The sequence below is a fragment of the Tenrec ecaudatus genome, chromosome 7, assembly GCF_050624435.1.
Source record: "Tenrec ecaudatus isolate mTenEca1 chromosome 7, mTenEca1.hap1, whole genome shotgun sequence".
Lineage (NCBI taxonomy): Eukaryota > Metazoa > Chordata > Mammalia > Afrosoricida > Tenrecidae > Tenrec > Tenrec ecaudatus.
This window is the reverse complement of record NC_134536.1, coordinates 107,788,217-107,795,064: the sequence shown is the minus strand read 5'-3', so window position 1 is coordinate 107,795,064 and position 6,848 is coordinate 107,788,217. Positions and strand designations below refer to the sequence as shown.

Below are 6,848 nucleotides of genomic sequence, written 5' to 3'. Positions count from 1 at the left end.
GGAAAAAGAACCAACATCAAACCCTGTGGCTCACTGACATAGTTTTCCTCCTATTTTTCGGGTCTGTGGTGAGAGATCTGCCAAACTTCTTCCTGATCAAAAATGGCCTGAGGGACAACGCTGATAAATGGAAACACAGCAGAGGTAGAAAAGTGAAAACAATCATAACCGGTAGAGCTTAGGGTATGTATTGAGATTGCTAGGAAATTCATTATACACATACATGTATGCACACAATCTTTCTATTTCATAAAGCATGTATAATTAAAGAGGAAATGAAGTGGAAATACAATGAGACTTTTATTGTTAATTACTTGATTAATGTAAAAGAATGCAGGAAGAGAAAAATGAAGAATTAAACTACTGATTAGTTATTAGATTAAACTACAGATGAAAGTGTTAAAAATTACAAGATGATAGACATTAATGAAATTATGCTAATAGATTAAATAGTAGACTAATTATATCAGCTTAAAAACAGAGATCATAAACTTCAATTAAAAATAAGACTCAATAAATCCTGATTATAAGAGACACATGGGAAAGGGTGCTGGGAGAAAACATGCCCCATGGAAAGACTAACCAGAAGCCGGCTGGGATGACAGAAGAAAATAAATTAGACCAATACTCTGGTTTCTCTTCAAATTGTATAAATCTTTTGCCTTTTACTAAATATTTCCATGGACAGGAACAAGTAAGAGTTCATAACTAATTTTTGAAGCCCTGCAGAGCAAGACTGAAAGGGAAAAAAAGAAAAGAAATTAAACTGTAAGATACAAACAATGAGAAGCATAGTTAACATTAGTATAAGAATTAATTTAACAGGAAAACACAACTATTTTGATATGTGTACATCTAATTATAGCCTCAAATGTCAGTATAAGTGTAAGTCCAATTCAAATAATAATGCTAAAGGGCTCGAGTTCATTTATGCACAAGTTATTCCAAACAATCATGCTTCAATATATCGTTGCCATAAGTAAATGGCTGCATACAAGGTTTCTTAGCAACATACATCTCTTGGTTTTGTTTGAGTGCCTTAAATAAGAGGTCCAGACAAAACAGTGGTTTCTTAGGGGATCTGCTGGGTCCATTCCAGCTAGGCAAATGGTGTTGTTGATTTTTTAATTCAAAAGGGATAATCTTAATAGATTTTCTCAGACATGGTATAAATCAGAGAGCCCAGATTTCTTTGGGAGGAGATTGGAGAGAGAAGGGATTATTTATAATATTCTTCAATAACAGGATAATGCTGTCCCTCAAATTAATAGAGACATATACAAACACAGACATAGGCATGGGCTTTGGACTAAACTTCCCCTTAATCAAAGAGCAATTAATTCTTATGACATGGCCCTACGTGATACTTGTCTTCGTGAAGAAATCATTGAAAATATGGATGCTATAGTGAAGTGTGGTGAAGAAATCAGATAGTGCCCGACTATCAGAACGAATAGGGCCTACAGTCTAAGACAAACAGCTATTTAAGTGAGGTATCAACTAAGTCCACACTAAAGAAACACACCAGTCTTGAAGAGGTATTAGAGCTTAAATTCAGAAGACCCAGTTCACAGTGAAAGCTCAACTCAATTGGCAGGGTCCCAGAGAGGATTAATACTCTGTGAACAGCCTTGCTATCAGACAAAAGTGGCAGATACAGCAAGGTTAAATTGTTGCACCTTCTCCTTTGATCTCCCTTTTTAGCTATTTTGAATTTGTATCAATTTTATTATAGTATTCTTTCTTTTCAATTGAAGTATTTCTTTGTTTTATGTTATTTTTTGTCTTGTTTCTGTTTCTTAGTTTTATTTTGTATGATTCTTCAGTATATGAACTATAGTATAGGTAAATCTATAGTCAGTAACTGGATGGATAATTAATGAGGGACATGGTGGGGGACATTGGGGAAAACGGGGGACTAACAAAAATGAGTATAAGAAAATGTTCTAAAATTGACTGTGGTTATGACTGCACAACCCCGCTTAATGTGATAAAATTAATAGTTGTAGATATATGAATTATAGGTTATTACAAATTAATTAATAAGAAAAATAAAGTTCATTAAATTTCTAGAATTTTAAAAGTATCATATTCAAAACATTGTAATGCAACCAAATTTCAAAGAGAGACTTATTTTTAAATTACACTCTTGTCTAAAGGATGGAAGATGCTTTACTATTTGGGGAGTTTACTATTTGAGAGAGTTCCTTCTTTGTCAGAACCAGTTGAAAGCATTTCCGGTTTTAGTGTCAGTATTCATAAAGTCCTCAGAACACTGTTTAAGTCATAGCGATGCAAGGTAAACATTTTGGCCTGTTGGTGCTAACGAGTCATCAATGATAATTATTACACGAAATTAGCTGGACTTTCCTACCTTCATCTCACCTCAAGGTGTTACAAAAGAGAGACTGAGGCACACACAAGTTGGGTATGTTCCCCAAATATATCATAGGAACTATACTGACAAGAGAGAATTGCAACTCAGGAATTTTTAATATTTCTAATATATTTTAAAATTTATATAATTGCTTCATGTTTTAATATATTTGTTTAATATAGATTTAATTCATTTTGTAACAATATTTTACTATACTTATATAGGCAGAAAACCAAGAACTCAGAAAAATAGATAGATGATAGAGATAAAGAGAGATATTAAAATAAATGAAAAAGAGATTAATTCACTAATATAATTAGAAAATTGAACTGATACAACATGCAAACATACAGTAAGTTAGGACATAGACATAGAATGTTTTTATAACAATCAAAAAGAATGTCTAACACCATATCTAGCAACTGCAAAATACAACAAAATAAGTAAAACAATTACTAAGTGAATTGTGCTTTTATTTGTATATTATGAGACATTCAATGCAAATTAACATAATAACATGGATAATAGCATCAAAACAATATTCTGAAGAATACTCCATGTGCACCAGGAAAAAAATTATATGTTAGATTGCAAAGCATTTTCTCAGATCACAACACCAAAAAATTGGAACATAGGAGCTTATCAACAATAATATCCAAAAAAATATGGAAATTGAATAACACCTTGTGCAGAACTACTGGGTAATAAAATGAATAATGAAATTTTTAAAATCCTTGAATCAAATGAGAATGAAAACACAACATGACAAAACTTTGGGACACAACAAAAGCAGAGGCAATTTATATCGATGAATGTACACATCAAAAAATAAGAATCAAAGTCAACATCTTAGCCCAAATTAAAGGATCAGAAAAATAAAGCCACCTGTAGCAAAGCAATAAAGGCTAGAGAATAAAAAAATGTAACAAAAACAACAGAAAGAGTCAACGGTTCTCTGTAAGATTTATAAAATTGAAAAACCAACAGAGAATCGAACAATGTACCACAGGACAAGATGTAAATGACATTTTACTTCTTTTATGGTTTTGGTGGGAAAAAAAAGAAATTAGTGGTTCTTATTTCATGCAAAAATTACTTTGAAAAATATCTCAGAAGCGAATTTAAAATAGAAAACTTTATAGAAGAAATAGAAAAAATAGGAATCCCTTGGTTAATTTTTTAATTTTTATTTTTTTAGTCAGAACACACACACACACACAAAGCCTTTATGCCTTCAACAACAACAAAAAGACTAGCGTACATGCACTTCATTAAAATTTTCTATTCACGAAAACCTACCATTAGAAATTAAAAAGGCAAAACAAAAATGGGGCAACGTATTCATAATATTAAATCCTAAACTCACAAAATAAGTTTGTTTAAAAGCAAAAAGACTTAAAACAGAAATTTCACAACAAAAATACAAAAATGTCTGAAGTCATTCTTAATTTCTACAAGTTGGGAAATGAATATTAAAATCACACCTGAAAATACCAAATGTTGACTCTTGGGCATTACATTTGACATTTTGCTGCTCCACTGACAGGAGACTGCACTGCCATACTAACTTTGCGAGGTGTTTTGTGGAGTCTTCTATACTTAAATACATAGCTCCCTGTGAGCCGGTAATTTGATTCCTGAGCATAAAATTATGGAAAATTAATGAATTCCTTAGCAAAATATATTTGTAAGAATATTCCTAGCAAATGCCTATAAGCAGGATATTAGCAAAATAAGCTATGGCACAAACAATGAAATATTATAAAATGAAAAAGAACAGGCTAATATTACATAAGTGAAAAGGGAAGAAACCCTTAAACCTAAGGTTGAGTAAAATAAGATAGGAAAAAATGAGTACATACAACATAAGTCTATTTACTTATATACAATTCAAGAAGGAAAAACAATTAGTGGTTTTGGAAGTCATAAGAATTATTATGTCAAGCACAGTTATTGACTGGGATGAGAGAAATGAAAATTTGCAGTGCTGATGTGTTCTATAACATCCCCTGAATGATAGTTCCATGAAGTATATACTTCATTGTGTTAATTTTATATTTAAGTTATAAGATAAAACATTTACTGTGTCTTGTTTGACAGTTTTTACATAAACAACTTTTGGTGACAGAATATATATATTTTTATCTTAAAAATAGATCACACCTGTTTTTTGTATGATCCTAACTGGTGGTGTAGTGAGCTATTTGCTGTGCTGATCAGTGCAAGGTCAGCAGTTCAAAACCATCAGTTGCGCTGTTAGGAACGAGGAGCCTTTTTCACTCCAGTAAAGACAAATCTACAGTCCCGGAACTCCACAAGTTGGCTAAAGTTGACAGTTTTCTATCATAATCATAACCATTTGGCATTGAATACCTAATGGAATTACCCATGCCATGATTTTGTCAACTCATGACCACATTTACCAATTTTGAAGCACAATTTATAACCCAGAATTCCAAGATATAAATCATTATTTCGGTTTTGAGCACAAAGACATTACAACTATAGCTGTAATTTTTATTAGGCATTTCAATATAAGATTCATAATAGACTGGCGTAAATAAAAATATGAAGACATATTCTGTTTCAAAATTTGTCAAAGTATTGTATAGAACAAATAGGCAGTAACCTGGATCAATGTGTATCCAATAATGAACAATTACATGCAACATAAAAGAAATGTGATACCTAATTTATGATCAATATTTCTTGCATTCTTACCTTTGTCACAGTGCATATTCAGAAGATGTTACTCTGATCAAACAATGGCTTAAAAATAATTGCTGAATCAATCTCTGTGCAGACGTGTGTGTGTGAGTGTGCTCCTGGGTTTGAATAATTAGCTGATAGGCAAATTGACTGTCCTGCCTTATTCATTGGATTACCTTTCCAATACTTTATACAACTTGTAGTAGTGGAGAATAAATGCTGAAAACTTAATCACATAATCAAACAAAACTTTCTTTTCTTAAACTAAAACATTAACATTTTCATTTAATCTTCCAGTGAAAAACATTAAGGTAGAAGTAAAGGTACGAGGTAATGAAGAGTGAAAAGTAGAAACCCAGAACACCTTTAGAAGCCATACAATGGATGCTTAACTCTTGGTGGAGAAAACCAGACCCAATAACCGGCCGTTGGCCTCCCCGTCAATAATATGTTTCCTTTTATTTTTTATTTTGAACCCATAGGGCTATAAGGAGCCTGAAGAGGTCAAATAGATAAGAAAACGTATCAGTGTGAAAGGAAAGACTGGAATTTTAGAGAGATCCTTTTCAAATTTTAGTCTCTGGTTATTGAATTATAATATTATAGTATGTGTATACACATACAAGATGTGTGTGTTTATTTCTAGATTCTCAATACTGTTCCATTGGTCCTTATGCCTATTATTTTATAAGTACATAGCTGTTTCCCTAATTATGTCATGATTTATTTAGTACCATCAATCTAGTATAAAATCTACTTCCATCTCTTTTAACAATAACAGATCTTGGTTTTTATTAAGGGTTAATTGACTTTTCCAATTGTGAACATTGATTGACTCGTGCATAAAATACAATCACATTTCTGTGTCATCTTTATTTCATTTATTAGCCTACCTTACTTTGTTTCAAACAGGTAAGCTCTCACATCCTTTTATCAACTGAGTTCTTATGTAATATATAGGAATTTAGAATAAAGGAGTCATTTTCAAACTTTGTATGCTCATTGAAATACTGTGTGCAGAAAGTTAATGTGAACTCACTTTTTAAACTCGCTTTCATTCTCTTTGCATACAGGAGAAAAATATGATATCCTAAAGAGTTTTAAAAGTCACACAGTTTCACAGATATTAGGACATTTTACGCATCAAAGAACTATTCAAAGCACCAATTTTATAATATAAGCAAATGAATAAAAACATGACTTAATTCCTCATGAAAAGGTATTAGTTTTTAAAATGAATAAAATGTTCTCTAAAAACATTCTTAATCCATTGGAAAATCATTCAGGGCAATAATAACTTAAAACATGCAGGATTTATACTTTGACTACAAAATCTTTTTTACGTAAAAGCTCAATAATTGCTACCATCTGTAGGAATAGTGATTATTTGTTGTGTTTCTAATTTGTGTATGACACTGTTCTCTAGAGGAGGACATCACGCTTGCTAAGGCAGAGAATTATCAAATAACAATAAGACTCTCAATATGATAGATTGCTACAATGTCTGCAACAATGGACTCATATATAACAACTATTATGAGGACATCCCTGGACTGGGCAGTACTTTATTCTTTAGCACATATAGTCACTATGAGTCTTAATCCACTTAGGGGCACTTAAGGAAAACAACAATAATAAGATATATTTACAATGTTGTCCCTTCAAGTGCAACATAACATATTATAATTAGAAATATAAAGAACATATGTAAAATGAGAAATGTATAGGACTTAACTGGCTTAGGAGCAACGGAGTGTTAAAT

General features: G+C 31.7%; 1 non-coding gene across 1 annotated transcript; it reads left to right on the top strand.

The window, feature by feature from the left end:
• The first annotated feature begins 624 nt into the window (after positions 1-624).
• LOC142453915 (U5 spliceosomal RNA) lies at positions 625-738 on the top strand. Its single transcript, XR_012785470.1, has one exon. It is a non-coding gene; the product is annotated as a U5 spliceosomal RNA (small nuclear RNA).
• Positions 739-6,848: the final 6,110 nt, after the last annotated feature.